General features: G+C 38.0%; 1 protein-coding gene across 12 annotated transcripts in view; it reads right to left on the reverse strand.

Annotated features, from left to right (window-relative positions):
* Nucleotides 1–17266, reverse strand: part of COLEC10 (collectin subfamily member 10) — a 450751-nt gene that overhangs the window by 289906 nt on the left and 143579 nt on the right. The window lies entirely within an intron of this gene.

A 17266-nucleotide genomic window follows, 5' to 3' on the forward strand; every position in this document is an offset into this window, starting at 1 on the left:
TGTAACCAGGTTTGTATGCCTTTCTCCCTCTTCCCTTCTCCCCACCCACAACTTACTTCCTCCCTTGTTTTAGTCCAGAGGAAAGGACTTTAGCATCCAGATTTCCTCACTGGACCCTTCAGTCAGCACTGATGCCCAGGGTCTCCTAGTCCCTACTCCATTTAAGTACCAATTATAACAATCTCTTAGCACCTGGTTCCACTATCTCAGATTCAACACCCCAATTTTCCAGCACAATGCTTCAGCATTGAATTGAGTAATCCAGGGATTTAAAGAAGATAGAACCCTTTTTAAGAAGTCAAGTATGAGTTTGGAGGAAATTCTAGCTACCATAGCCCATAAGCTTCCCTCAGGGCTGCTTTCAAAGAAACTATTTTTGCCCTGATGTTTACAGAGACACCTGGGATTATTTTAGCAATTAGCAACAATGACTTTTATTTTCTATCTCTGTGCCCCTGCTAAAATCTGCTGCTTGTCCTTGGAGGCTATTGGTAAGACATGAGAAGTACCTTTTGAGTCTAGGCTATTTAAATTCCACCTGCTTATTCAGGTATACTCCTGTAATTTTTGTGAACTGAATAGAACTCCATATAGATTCTACATTTGCATGTCTAATTGAATTACTCAAAATAAACTCACCATTATAATCTAATGTAAAGTGTGAATTTATGGTTCAAAGAGAAAAACTAAAACTCTAAGTGGATTAGAGTTTAACCAGGGCAATGATGGTGATAAAAATAATGCTCATGATAAAAGAGTCAATATTCATTAGCATGTTCCATGCTAGACATAGTGCAAGATCCTCTACATGCATTGTCTCATTTCATGCCTACCTGAAATGCCCCTGCAGGCATGATTCAGAAAACAGTATTTAATATGACCCAAAAATTCCACTCCAGGTATATATCTGAAAAAAAAGAAAACACTAATTTGAAAAAATACATGCACCCTGATGTCCACAGCAGCATTGTTCACAATTGGCAAGATATGGAAGCAACCTGTGTTGATTAACAGAAAAATGGATAAAGAAGATGCCGTATGTATTTGTGTATACACACACACACATACACAATGGATACTACTCGGCCATAAAAGCATAAAATTTTGCTATTTGCAACAACATGGATAAATTTGAAGGGTATTATTCTAAGTGAAATAATTCAGATAAAGATAAGCACTGCATAATATCACTTACATGTAGAATCTAAAACTTATAACGGGGAGTTCCTGCAGTGGCACAGCGGAAATGAATCTGACTAGGAACCATGAGGTTGCAGGTTCTATCCCCGGCCTCACTCAGTGGGATAAGGATCCAGCGTTGCTGTGAGCTGTGTTGTAGATCACAAACGTGGCTCGGATCTGCATTGCTGTGGCTGTGGTGTAGACCGGTGGCTACAGCTCTGATCTGACCTCTAACCTGGGAAGCTCCATATGCCATGGGTGTGGCCCTAAAAAAAGACAAAAAATTTAAAAAAAAACATAATAAACTAGGAAATAGAACAAAAAAGAAACAGACTTAAAGAGAACAAACACATGGTTACTGGTGGGGAGAGGGAAGTGGGGAGGAGCAAGATGGGGGTAAGGGATGAAGAGGTACAAACTGTTATGTACCTTTTCAGGGAATCTAGCCAGTGTTCCGTAGTAACTATTAATGGAAATAACCTTGAAAAATTGTGAATCACTATGTTGTACACCTGTAACTCATGTAATATTATACATCAACTACACTTCAATAAAAAAGAAAAAAGTTCCCATTATGGCTCAGTGGGTTACTAACCCAATTAGTATCCATAAGGATGCAGGTTCAATCCCTGGCCTCATTCCTTGGGTTAAAGATCGGGTGTTGCTGTGAGCTGTGGCGTTGGTCACAGACACAGTTTGGATCCTGGGTTGCTGTGGCGTAGGCCGGCAGCTGCCAACTCTGATTCAACCCCTAGCCTGGGAACTTCCATATGCCACAAGGGTAGCCCTACAAAACAAAAACAAAACAAAAGAAAATATCTGGATTTGGAGCCATGGGTTAATTTAAAAGTGAAAAAGCATGAGAGGAATAGCCATTTATTAGATAAAAGGTTGGGTTATAACAGTGGTTCTCCACTGAGGGCAATCTTTCTCCCCAAGGAACTTTCGGCAATGTCCGGAGACAGTGCTGGTTGTCACAACTCAGGAGCAGGGGGCGCTACTGTCATCTAGTGGGTAGAGAACAGCGATGCAGCTAAAAGTGCTCCCATTGGAGGCACAGGACAACATCAAAGGATTACCCAGCCCATATTGTCCATACTGCTGATGTTGAGAAATCCTAGCCTAGAAAAACATAAAATTCCTTCCTATAATTATATTCCCAATTCTGGAAAACTCCTCCAAAGAGAGCCTTACACAGTTCTCCTCTGCATATAACCAACTGCACATTCTCTGGTTAAGGCAGGGATTACCGCAGATAACATGAAAAATGTGGGGAGAAAAATCAGTTATGGTTCAACTTCATTCCTTCTGGACCAATGTGAAGTGTCCAGTTGGGATAAGTAAAGGTTGGGAATAGGTAGATGTTGAAGAGATATGGAAAGAACTCAGGACTGGTCCTGGAGGAAAAACAAACAAACAAACAAAAAAAAAAACAAACCACTAGGGCAGTCCCCTTGGGCTGACCTCAAGTTCCTTTAATCCTGCTGCCTCCTCCTCCTGGTATCTCATACTCTTAATATTCCCCATAGGATGCTCCCTTTGATTAGAAACTAATATACATCCTCTTGGTGCTCTTTCCAGCAAAGAAACAGATCTTCTATTGGATAATCCTTATCTAGACTGTGTCTTATAATTAAGGGGGGCAGAAACTAAGATGGAACCAAGCCTAAAGTGAAGTGCTTTCCATGCACTGTCGCAAGAGAACCATAAAACAGTTAGCCAGCCCCATTCTAAGGATGAAGTGTCTGAGGCTCAGTGTAATTAAATAACCAACCTAAGATCATATAGTTAATAACCTAAGATCATATAGCAAAGCTAAGTTCAAATGCAGATTTTTCTGACCCCAAAGCCACCTCTTCACTTTATCACATAGCTTCCTAGGTCACATTTTGTTACTCTCTGTTAATTGGTGCATGCGCCCAGAAATTCCTGAAGGGCTCACCGTACTGGTAGAAATTGCAGACATACATCCATTTTTCCTTGACACATCCTCCAATGAGCATGTTCATCATTGTCCATTAAGCAAATCAAATAATCAACCACCTATTCAAAATGTCACAACTAGGAGAACTCTGAAATGTAACTCATGCAGACAAGTATTCCTAAGACTAAAGGCCAATCAATATCATTTATGATGAAGTATTATAATCATAAGCTGAAGCATACTTGTTTTAATATATCCAGCAGCATAACTGAAACATCAGTTCCCTACTCATCTTGTCTGACCCTGAATCAGGTCACTTTTATCCCCTTGAACTTCGTAAATGCAATGACCCATATCTATAAATTATTTCCTTATAAGGGCATGAGGAATGAGAGTAGCTTTCTGTGCTTGGAGAGGAATGCCTAGGAGGCATAGGGGCCCCTAAAAATCCCCATCTTTATTCTGTGGACTCACTCATGAATGGGTTTTAAGAGCTTCTTTTTAAAAATTTTTTTACTATAGTTGATTTACAATGTTTTGTCAATTTTTGCTGTACAGCAAAGTGACCCAGTTTTATATATATATATTTATATTTGTTTATATATATATATACATATACACACACACACAATCTTTTTCTCACATTATCCTCCATCATGTTCCATCACAAGTGATTAGATATAGTTCCCCATGCTATACAGCAGGATCTCATTGCTTATCCTTTGTAAAATTTCATAGGACGACGCATAATTTTTCATATAACGTATATAGGCTTTCTTCAAATCCTCAAACTTAACTATGGTTCCTGGATTTAGAAACCATACACTCCTACCCTAGAGATTTAGCACTACAATTTTTGCTCCTACTCCATCCTGAAGTACATTATAAAGGATTTAACTCCTTAATACTACTAGCTTAGGATACTGAGTGCATGAGAATATAAAGCATCCTTGGATCTACAACTCTCTATCAATACATGTCCAAAGGCTTTAGGGATCCTATGGTTTTCAGAAAGCAACCACTTCATCCACTGATGCTGGTCAGGTAGTACATATCTTAGAAATAAAAAAAATCAATAAAATCTTAGCCCAAAGAGTAACACCCTAAGGGTAAAATTTTAGACATTGGGGACAAGGAAGGAGATCTTGGGACCTTCAAGTCATAGCACCTAAGACAGTCATCCTGCTTTATTTTTAAATGTGGAAAACATTTTCCATAACTATGGAAAACATTTTCTTCATATGCTACTGTAAGCAAAAAACTAAAGAAGACTGCTTTGTGATCTGCAAGAGTTGTTCAAAAGCAGGATTTTAACACTATTAATTCATAGAAAAATTCCTTAAATTTTCTCTCTTGATCTTCTCTCTCAATAGATTCATAACAGGTTTGAATTATTCACTGCTATTTACACTCAGCAACTTTCCCTAGTGTGATCTAAAGGTTATATTATCAGGCAAGGGAAAAAATCCATAATATTGGGTAACAAATGATTTTATAATTAGCATGACATAGTTTTCTATAATGTCACATTAACTATGAGCATAAAAAAAAAGGACTGGGAATAAATTGAGCTCATGATGTTAAGTAAATCCTTTTTCAGCACATGTGAAAGAAATTATGCAATACCTACCGCGTTGCATATATCAGACTGCCTATTGTTATCAGAAATAGGAGGCTAGGAACATTTGAATTTAAGAAATCTCAGGAAAAAAGGACAGGCAGTGTGGTAGATGGTATAGATTGGAATAATGGCCCTTTATTCTTCACCACTTTCTCCAGCTGTACCCTTTATCATGTGATTCTGTACTCCTTCCCAGAACTGAAGTGGAATAAATCTCCTTACCCTCCGACTTTGTGCTTGGCCATGTGGCTTGCTCTAGTCAATAGAACAAAGCCCTGGTGACAGTAGTTACCAGTTCTGAAACTAGACAATAAGAAACCTTGTATGGTCCAGCTTTCTCTTGTGACCTCTGCCATCTCTGTGAGAAGAGCACGCCCAGCCTGCCAGTCCCAGGAGGAAGATGAGAGACCTGTGGATCAGAATCATAGCAGATAGCTGTCCTCATCAAGCTCCCCACCTCTGCAGACATGACGTGAGAAATAAATGCTTGCTGTTGAAAAGACACATGTACCCCTATGTTCACTGAAGCACTATTCACAATAGCCAAGACATGGAAACACCCTAAATGTCCATTGGTACATATGCACAATGGACTACTACTCAGCCATAAAAAAGAATGAAATAGTGCCATTTTCAGCAACATGTATTCAACTAGAGATTATCATACTAAGTGAAATAAGTCAGAAAGAGAAGGCAAAATACTATATGATATCCATTTATGTGAAATCTAAAATATGGCATAAGTGACCCTATATACCAAACAGATACAGACTCACAGACATGGAGAACAGACTTGTGTTTGCCAAGCGGGGTGGGAGGAAAGAGTTGGATGGATTGGGAGTTTAGGTTTAATACATGCAAACTATTACATTTAGAATGGGTAGACAATAAGGTCCTACTGTACAGCACAGGGAACTATACCCAGTCTCCCGGGATAGACCATGATGGGAAATGATGGAAGAAAATATGAGAAATGGAATGTGTGTATATATGCGTGTGTGTGTGTGTGTGTGTGTGATTGGATCACTTTGCTGTATAGCAGAAAGTGGCACATTATAAATCAACTATCCTTTAATAAATACATAAATGCTTATTGTTGAATGCCACGGATGTTTTGCGGTATTCTGCTGTATCGCTGTAGCCACAGTTGACTGATCCAGGCGGGGATCTCTTTTCTGTCCCAAGGAGACTTTAAATGCAAAGTTAACAAATACTGATGACCGGGTTTCACCTTGAAATGCACCTTGAAAAATAGGAAAACTGGAAACAAGGAAACAGGAAAGAAAGAGTAAAAGAGTAATAAATGGCTCCTTGAATTGGCTTCTATTTCAAAGATGCTAACAGAGGAGAATCCAGTTCTCTCAATGAAACTCAGGGACTATAGCTTGACACTTTTAATTAAAAAGACATTAAAAAATTAACACGGATCTCTTCCCACTTTGCTCCAGGGCAACTCATGAAAGATTGCTGCTTCACTATCAGAATGCATAATATCTATGGCCAGGCCCATCTGCTTCCCCTTCCACAGGAAAGCTTGTGAATGTCGGTGCCTCCAGTGAGAAACAGTCCCGGTGAGGCTTAATTTCCTCAACACTGATAACATAAAAGCATCCTGGCAGAATAAATTAGTGGATGATTCCAAGGCACAAATTTTTGATCTTCGGCCATATTCCTGACAGAAATCCAAACAGGCCAAATATTTTTCACAACCAAGAATGGAAAGAGGTTTATTTGAAAAGGCACAATCTTGTTTTATTTATCTTCTAAAGAAACACCTTGTGAAATGCTCTGTGTGTGTCTGTTGCACGTGCTTTAGGGCAGTTCTTCTAAATACTAATCTACATACAAATCATCAAGAAATGATATTAAAGGTAGATTCTGACATAGTAAGAAGGGAGTGGGTTCCAAACTTCTGAATTTCTATAAAGATCTTATGTGGGCTGATGCTGCCGGTCAGGATACCTTTAGGGGATTATTCTTTACCTGTGTGCAATCTCTGTATAATGAAGTGGTCCCAAACTTCGGGACTGCTTTCCACTACTAGGAGAGAGTACAATGTAGCAGAAAGAATGGAGTTTCGAAATTCTAGTCAATCTAGTTGGTTAAGTAGAAGGATTTAATCTTGCCTATCAACTTGCGGTATGTGTGAGGCACTCTATTACGTATCAGCCTCCATGTCTTTGCCAATACTATGGGAATAACCATCATGGGAAAAGAGTTAACCTATAGAAAATCTTGGTAAATGGTCATCAGTTAATAATGGGATTTTCCATCTTTTAGTACAGTAAAAATTCAAATAATCATAATCTCACTTTCCTTGATGAATTGTTTCCTGTGTTGTACATTTGGAGAGGAGTTTATCCTTGCTCTATTTCATGTATGTTTGTTTGTTTTGTAATAAAATGCTTTAATTATAAAGAGACATGGAAATAAGAATTTTGGAGATGTCTGAGGTGTTTATGTCCTATTCTTTCGATAAAATTTAATGAAGGGCACATTCTTTGCTAAAACTGATTAGCACTTTGAAGTAGAGAAAGACAAAGTTTCACACCCTCAAGGAAGCTCAGTTCTAGAAAGGATCAGATTGCATTTTGTTTGGTGTCAGCTATTGCCTTTAGAATCTGTTGATGAATTCTGGGATGGAATATATCTCTCTCACTAGTATCCTCCTTGTGCTTTTAAAAAGTATGGGATTTTGTAGAAACAAAACAAATTTTTTTTCCATAGAAAGGGATTTAGAAGCTATCTTGAGCAACTATTCTGTTAAACAGAAAAAGTTTAAAAATCTTCACGCCTTTCAAACTGGATTTTTCCGCACATAAGCATTCCTAAATCTCAGTCTCTGGATAAATGTCTTCTGAAACTAATAGGACAAAATAAAGGCAAATGATATCACTAAACAATTCTTAGTGTATATTTTTGAATGGAAGGAAATTATTAAACTGATGGATTCTTGGAAGTAACTTCTTAGTTCTTAAATCTTGGGCAAATTAGTTAATATCACTAAACCTCACAACCTTCATCTGTAAAATGGCAATTAAGACTATCTACTCGATATAATTAAAAGGAACATAGTAATTGCTCAGTAAATACTGGCAGTTACTTGTTATTCCTTGGTCATTTTATCTTATCCTTTTCATGTAAGACAGCAGGTATCTCAAGCCAATAAAAGTCATAAAAATTGGTTCAAAGGTTTTACTCTGTAGTCTCTTATGTAAAAGGCAGAGGTGAACAAGGTGCTTCACCATACATGGAAGTTTTTACTACATGTAATCATTACTCTTCAGCTTGTGAAGACACTCTCTTTGTGGATTCTTACTTCCTCACATAGATCTTATATCCCAGATGAGATATGTATCTAGTTTGTTTCTGCAAAGAATCTTCTCCCTGGAATCAGAAAGTCTCCACCTACATACTGAACCTACCCCTCACCATGTACCTGTGCCAGCAGCTGCCAGAACTGATGATGAGCCCAACAGGATCCTAAACTAATAATAGCAAAGCCTACAGCTATGGAAAAATCACATAGTTAGAAGGCTTCTCAGAAAAATGAATTGCAAAGATATGAAACCTAGGCTCAGCGGTGGGATTTTTTTTAACTATGAATGCCAACCCTAGACTTGTCCAAGTTTGTAATTCAATTATAAACTCCCCTATTATATATCTACAGAATTGTAACTGTATTAAACCAAAGAGTAGCCAATCATGACTTACCTTCTGATATTGGTGTGTAAAGGTCAATGAGAAGGTGGGAATTTGAGAAATTTTATATTTTTGCAAAAGTTGTCCTCCTTAGTAGACATGCTTTAGATTCCCAGTCTAACTAACCACCTCTATTTATTGAGCATTTACTGTGTTTTACATACATATTTATTTTATTTGACCATTACAATAACTTTATGAAGTATCTACAGTTTTATCATCCCAATTTACAGATGAAGAAACTGAGACCAGAGTGATTGAGTATAATTTTGTCCAAGTCAGAGAAATGTGAAGTGGTAGAACTGAGATTTCTACAGTCTCTCTGACTTCAGGGCAAGTACTAGCTCAAACATACAAAATTGTTTTTATAAGGAGTTCCCTTCATGGCTCAGCAGTTAATGAACCTGACTAGGATCCATGAGGATGTGGGTCCAATCCCTGGCCTCGCTCAGTGGGATGAGGATCCGCGCTGCCATGAGCTGCAGTATAGACTGACAGCTATAACTCCGAATCAACCCCTAGCCTGAGAACTTCCATATGCTGGCGGGTGTGGCCCTAAAAAGCAAAAAGAAAAAAAAAATTGTTTCAATAACATTACACTGATATATTAAGAAAGGGCTCCCTTTTCCCTTTGGAAAGTGAACTTTGGAAGTGATGAATTAGGGAAAATCACATCAATGAAAACCTGCAGACCACCTCTACCTTCTCCCTCCAAATCTTTAATGAAAGTCTGCACATGAAATATTTGGCCAATTTGAGTTTACTGTACAATCCACATACCCCTACCCATAGCGTAGGAGACACGGTGAGCTAAAGGGAAAGAGAACATCAAGACAGTTGAGCTCAAGGAAGAGGATGGGAGAATGGGAATCTCAGAAAGTAGGGGACAACTGAGAAATGGAAGGCACAGGTGGGTCTATAAATGCATGAAAGAAATTTCTACATGAAGAAAAGTTTGTTTCATTAGCAATAAAAAGAGAAATGCAAAACAAGGAATCTCTGCCTTAAAGACATCTTCTTTGCTGGGGAAACAGGTCCTTAAGATCTCTTCAGGGCAGGACTGGGAAGGGAATGTGTAGAGGTTGTAGCCAGAGGAGAGAGAGAGGCAGCACAAGAAATAAGGAGGAAGAATGCGGTAGTGAGGGAAAAACCAGAAGCGAGGGTAGGAGCTGGAAGGAAGGAACAGCGTTAGGTGGGGAATGTACAGAGTCGAATGCAGTATGCTTTCTGAGGGGCCACAGTCCAGGATCTCAAGGATTTTCCCTAGAGACTGCTACAGGTATTGAGACCAAGGAAGAGGTGGAATCCTTGTCATGACTGATGACACTGGACAGGAGAACATAGACCTTTGGGTCTCATCCAGAATATAAGTTACCTATTCTTCAGCACCACGAAAGAAAGATTCAGACTGCACCAAGGCATGGGGGAAATCAGACCTTTGATCCCTCTGAAATTGCCAGCACATAAACCTCCTCATAGCCAGTACCTTATTCTGTCTTGATAACATGGCCCCATCCTCATTTTATAGCTCCTGTTAGGAGATAAAAATAAATACACTGTGGCAAGATTCATTTTAGAATCATCTTTGTACACTCTTTGATGTCCAGTATGTAAAATGTTTGAAACATTTTTACAGTAATGAATAATTAAATGAATGGCCAAGCATATTCGGAACCTAAATTGTACTTCACACCTATGTGTCCTTGGACAATTCATGTAACCTTTCTGGGTCTTAGTTTCTCCAAGTGTGAAACTGGGATAATAATACTCACTTCACAGGGCTTATGTAAAGATTCAAAGGAATCACCTTGGCACGCGTGTGTGTATGTATGAAACACACGTACACCATTTGGCACAGTATCTGCAATGTGGAAAGTACATGAATCATGGATGTTAGATGGTGTGTGTAAGTTATAAACACTATTTAAAGGCCTATTGACTTTGATCTGAAGTCCAATTCCATAGAAAGAAATCTAGAGCTCTCATAGTATTCCTGCCAATTCCCAAGTGTGGTTTTCTCTTCTCTCTCACTGTGTCCTTCCTATACCCAAGCCTGATATTATTCAAAATTAATGTGAGGAAAAAATAGAGTTCCTCCACAACTTCCCTCTCTAATTACCTCTCCCCATTTTCACATACATAGACCAGCCTTGATGCACTTCTGAGAAAATTCGGTATCTGTGGTTATGCAGCAGTGTCACCTTGCAAGTCATACTGCAACCCCTATCATCATACTAGCCTCATCCCCCTCTTCCCCTTTCCTAAACCCTCCTTCTGAAGAGTGGCAAGAAAATCTGTTCCCTTAAGTAGTCCAGAAGAGGAAAGCCCACACTGATGCCCACTGGGTCCAGCTTCCCGCTCTAAGTGCCTTTCCCAACAAATAGAGTTATTTTTCCCTATGAAATTCTGGTGAATAAAGCATTCTACATTCTGATATGTTATTACTAATATAATAAGGAACTCCCTGAGGGTGCATTTCACTAAGCCTGTAATAAGTTTACCAGGGCAGCTACTGAGTCTTTGCCTTCCCCGGGGTTCTTCACAAGCAGATGTAGATTAATGTGTATGTGCAGAAGGGAGCTTGAGATGCTCTGTTTTTCAACTGGTCTAATAATATAAGATCTTGCATTTACAACAGTAGTTTTGCATAAAATGATCTCAGATAGAAGGAGCTGGATTCACCACTGCTCAGAAAGCTTCAGATACCTAATTAGCGGCAGAACAAAGAAGAAATTGGATCTCCTGACCTCAGTCCTGTGTTCTTCCCACTACATACTACATTACACCCAGTACCCTAGCTCAACCAAATAAACCTCTCTAAACCTCTGATTAGAGACCAGGAAGTGTCCTCCTTCCTGATCAAGACCGACCTCAATGTTCTAACTCATTTATTTCTATTTTAGTTCTTCCAAAGAGAGGGGGGTAGAGAGAGAGAGAGATTGGGAGAGAGATGCTTTTCTTTGTAAATGATGCAGTGTTTGGAAACATCCCTGAGAAGGTTCTTTCCTTTTGTAAAAAATAAATCTCAGGGTTTGGCTTTGTTTGTTTGTTTGCTTGTTTTTGGTGAGGTTACTCTTCAAAAGGACCCGATGCACTTGGATTGTGCAGCCATCTGCCACTACATGCTCAAGTATTGTGGTTAAAAAAAAAAAATCTGGCCACCCTGACTTTGATATAGAAGAACCACATAGGGTTGAGTCATACGCTGTGGAGAGAACACAGCTAATTATGGGATGTGCTGGGCCCAGAGAAGATGTTAACTGCTACATAATTACAACTGCAATCCAAGGGGATAGAGTCATGGAAATCCAGTTAATATAAGGAAGTCAACATAAAAATACTAAATCCTAAGCCACAAACTACTGAAATCTAGTCAAATATAGTCAATACAAGTCCCATTCTTGAACTTTTACTTCCAGAAGCTTCCAAACTTAAGATCTAGTCTGTCACCAGGAATGCCCGTAACCCTGCATCACTTTTTTTGCCATTAAATGAAATGTTGTGTGACAACACTGCATTTTGATGATGGGAATGAAGATGAAAAGGTTGGCACCAGTTCTGGAGACACAGACCTTAGTTCTAGTAGTTCCCGTTGTGGCTCAGTGGTAACGAACCCAACTAATATCCATGAGGATGCAGGTTCAATCCCTGGCCCCACTCAGTGAGTTTAGGATATGGTGTTGCCTTGAGCTGCGATGTAGGTCAAAGATGTGGCTCGGATCCTGCGTAGCTGTGGCTGTAGTGCAGGCTGGCAGCTGCAGCTCCGATTCAACCCCTAGCCTGGGAACTTCCATATGCCATGGGTGTGGCCTTCCCCTCCCCGAAAAAAGACCTTGGTTCTAGCCTCAACCTTTCAATTAAAAAGGCAAGAGACCTTGTGCAAATCACTTAATCTGGGGAGGGGGAAAGGATGGAAGGAGATTCGTTAAGACAGTGTCTGAAGTTTCCCCTAGTGACAAATAGAAATAATCCATTTCAAAAGAGTTATTGATCATCAAGTTCATGTCAGGCAAGTACTTGGAATTCAAAGATGAATAAATATAGTCTAACAGCCAATTTCATAAGGTGATTACACTTTCTCTGAATGCCCCACATGACAGTAATAGAAACTTTACTCTCTGGCATTTTATTTACTTATTTTTTTTTTAATTTCTACTCAAATTCTGACAAAGCAAAGTAACTTATCATGAATACAGGATTAAGAAGATGAGTGGTGGGAAAGTAGAAATAAAGCTTTCATGGGCGGTATTTCATGGTCACATTCAAGGAAGTCTAGACTATGTTCTACAACATTCTATGTGTAGGACACGCGTCTACAAGCTGAAACCGGACAAGAGAGCAAAAGCATTTAAAAGAACCATAGTGTAGTAGTGGGTGTATTATATGGGCACATGTGTATGTGTGTATGGAGCCCCTCGGGGTAGAATGGTGTGACACAGCAGTGGTTCTTAACCTAGGATTTGAATCAGAATTATGTAAGGAGCCCATGTCATACTATAAAGTTCTCCTTCCGTGGTTCTGAGGTGATACTCTTGACTTTGTTTTTAAAATAACAACTTTAGTGTGACACAATTTACATACCATATAATTACATCTTTTAAAGTGTACAATTCAGTAATTGTTAATAGCGTCACAAAGTTAGAAACCATCACTACTATCTAGCTGCAGAATAACCTTATCACTCCAAAAACTAACCCTCAGGACCATGCGTCATCACACCAAATTCCTCCTTCCCCCAACTCCTGACAGCTACGTCCCTACAACCTAAAGGACCTATAAAGAAGAAAATGGGTTTCAAAATTACTTAATTCTTGATGCTCCAGAAAATGGCATATAAAGAAGGGCTATGAGTTCCCACTGATACACACTAGGAAATGTGTTGGGTTCAGGAAACCGCAAAATTGATTAGATAAACACTAAAATCATGACACTGCATGAGATCTGAGTTTTGATGTCCTAACCCCCATATCTCAGAATGTGACTTTATTTTGAAACAGGGTCATTGCAGTGTAATTAGCTAAGATGAGGCTATCCTGAACTGGGGGTTGGGGGGAGACCTTACTCCCAGAACTGGTGTTCTTATAAAAAAAGAGGAAATTTGACACAGACAGGCACACAGGGAGAGAGACATGTGACAACAAAGGTAGAGACTGGGGTGATGCGTATACAAGCTAAGGAACCCCAAAGAAGGTCAGCAATCTACCAAAAGCTAGGAGAGAGGCTTGGAACTGAATGTCTCTCACAGTTCTCAGAAGGAAGAGACCCTGCTGAGACCCTGACTTGGACTTCTAGACAATATATTTCCATCCTTTTTTTTAAATTTAAAGTATGGTTAATTTGCAGTACTGTGCCAATTTCTGCTGTATGGCATAATGACTCAGTCATATATATGTGAATATATTTACATATATTCTTTTTCTCATACTATCTTCCATCATGTTCTGTTCCAAGAGATTGGATATAGTTCCCTCTGCCATACAGTAGGACCTCACTGCTTAGCCATTCTAAAGGTAATAGTTTGCATCTACTAACCCCAAATTCCATTTCTATTCTTTAAGCCACCCAGTTTGTTTTGTGCTTTGTTGCCTCAATCCAGGTAAAGTAACATATTTTTAAAGAAAAATGAGGATGCTTGGCTTTAGCTTTTCTTTTTAAATTTTTTTTTAGTTGATTTATCATGTTTCTTCAATTTCTATTGTACAGCAAAATGACCCAATCACACTCAGCCCCCCTAGGGCCCCATTGCCCATCCATTCCAAATGTAACAGTTTGCATTCCCAAACCCCAAACTCCTTCCTCACCAAGAGAACATATCTGAAGGCTACATACCTGAGCAAATAGTGATTTCCCATGGTGGCAGCTACACACTTTACCCATTCTGATGGTTTGGCAGCCCTACTAGGTTAATCTACATAAGAAATATTGGAGGTTATAGCTTTGAATTCTGAAAAGTCTCTCTAGTTTGTGTTTGCTAATTTCCATATGGTAATTGTTCTGTAGGATATTTGGTAAGCCATAGTTGGAATCAGAAGCTATAGTCTGATTTCCTACTATGTTGATTAATAGGCTGGAGGACTTTGTTAATGACCTATACTCTCTAAAATTCAGTTTTGATTATCTCTAAAATGCACACAATATATCTAGCTCAAAGGAGCGTTGTGAGGATTAAATGAGGCAATGTACTACACAGTTCCATGCAGAACTACAATTCCATGGCTGGCACTCGGTAATCTTTCAAGGTCATAATAATAGTAATACTCCCGAATTGCATCTACAGATAGTGTTGTGCTAGAAGAAAACATGATTTCTGAGGTAGAGTTAATGCTCAATAATCTAACATTATGGAAAAAGGTGATCATAGAAAGTAAGGCCATTAATAAATAATCTAAAAATTGCATTTTCCAAAATGAAAATTTTTTTGCTTTTCATTATAGAACTTATATATGCTTGTCATAAAATTGTAAAATAATATAAATATGTATAAGGTAGAATTATAATTTTATACTTCCCAACTCCAAGATCCAGTGCTTATTGTTCACATTTCTTTAAGTATGTCTGTGTGTGTTTAATAGACAAATTGTCTTAAACAAAAATGGATTATATCCTATATGGTTCCTGCAGATTGATTCAGCTCTGTTCGATCACATATCTTCAACCTTTCATGCCATTACATAACTATAAACAATCTCTCATTATTTCAAAATGCTGTACAATAACAATGTTATATGAATATACAAACATTCATTTAACCAAGCTGTTTAAACATTCAGATTTGCCAGCAATTTGTAAAATTCACAACCCTGTAATAAGAAAAACCACACTTTGGAAAATGGATCTATTCTCTCCAATCTTTCAAAAGCAAAATAAGGCATTGTTGGAAGGAAGGAAAGAAAGAAAAGATGAAAAGTTTAGTAATGTATCTAGTAATTTTGGTGTATATAATGTCAAATAACATTTTCGTAGATTTTTTTTTTTTTGGAATTTTACTGATAATTTTTCTGAATGAAAATCAACTGAATTGGGCAGCACTCTCAGAGCCATGCATGCACAGCCTTAGATAAAAGTTAGACAAACTAATACAATTAGTCTTCACTGAAAATATAATGAATCTAACCTAAATAATCTAGTTCAAGGTTTTTATAATTTTTTCAACATTTTGACATCATGCAGGATCCGACTATGAATCACTTCTAGAGCCAGATGGCAAAGCTTCTCAAATGACAGGCCCAGAACTTCCCCAGGCAGCCATCCTAAGATCTTAGTTTCATTTTGCAGATGAAATGAGGCAGGGTGTAGACTTAACATTCATTAAGAAAGAAATATTTTTCTTCAGTGTTAACTTTGGGAGTGTGTTGAGCAACTCAAACATTTTTGTGGCACCAGTTCTTGATAATATGCTGGCAGACACCCTGGGCAAGGAGACACCCTTGCTTGGAAAGATGACTTTCTTTTCTCTAGTAGATCTATATATACTACATGGTTTCAATCAAAACTCCACTGAGATTTTTCGAAAGGATATTTACTAGCTGTTCCTAAAGTTAACAAAAAGAGTACCTTCCAAGAATAGCCAAAAAATTCTGCATCAAAAAACCCCACAAGACTCAGCGTACCAAGTTCAAAATATAAAGTTACACTTATTAAAACAATGGGGTGACTGTCAGGAACAAACAAATAAATTGGAACAGAATATAAAAGTCTGGAAATGAACATACATAAGAATTTATATGTGATAAAGATGATACTTCAATTTAGAGGTAAAATTATGTGCTGCTTAAAACGCAGTTGGAAATATTAGATATCCATTGAAAAACTTAGCTATATATTTCATTATATATACAAATGAAAGACTCAAATGAATAAGAGAAGCTTCAAAAGGCGTTAGAAGGAAATAGATGTTAAGATCATTAATAAATTATGGCTTGAGTTGTGAACACAAAGCACTAGAAAAAACTATAGGATATATATATATATATATATATATATATAGAGAGAGAGAGAGAGAGAGAGAGAGAGACGAAAGTCTTTTTAAGTAACACACAAAACTCAAAGGACATATATACAAATGTCAGTTGATTTTACTAACTAAATATTTCAACTCAGATACTTTGAAAGACATCATAAGGATCTTCAATAAACAAGGAACAAGTGGAGGAAAATATTTACCAAAAAAAATCAATACTCATTAATAGCTCTTACAACTCTAAGAACAACACATTAGAACCACTAGAAAAATACACAAAGGATTTGAACCGATAGTTCAAAAAAAGAAGAGAGCAAGTCACTAATAAATACTAAAGGATATTCAACTTTGTGGTGACTGAGGAACTGGAAAAAATTAAAGCAACACTAAGATGACAGTTTTCACCCATCAGCTGTACAAAAATTTAAAAATAATAATATCTGATGATGACAAAAATACCGGAAAATGGACACTTTCATGCCCTCCATGTAAGAGAGAAAACAAAACATTTTGCAATATAATTTCCTAATGTTCATTGCATTCGAATGCATGTACACTTTGGCGCAGTAGTCCTGCCTTTCGGTTTCTCGCCCACAGGCCTACTTGCTAATGCTTAAAGATATTTGTGCAAGGGTATTACAGCACCATCATTTTCATAGCTACCTTTGAAGCACATGCCAACTACATAAAACACATTAAAACACATAAAATGATTGACAGGATGACTAGAGCACTCAAGGGGGAAGAAATACCTAGGAGAAACTTGGCTTGAGTGGACACTACAACTCAACTTTCACTAAACTACAACTTCCACTAAAAAGACTGGAGGAGATACAGCATAGAAAAGGATCACATTATTTTTCAGACTCTCCTTCAC

Source organism: Sus scrofa, chromosome 4 (assembly GCF_000003025.6).
Source record: "Sus scrofa isolate TJ Tabasco breed Duroc chromosome 4, Sscrofa11.1, whole genome shotgun sequence".
In the NCBI taxonomy this organism is placed as follows: domain Eukaryota; kingdom Metazoa; phylum Chordata; class Mammalia; order Artiodactyla; family Suidae; genus Sus; species Sus scrofa.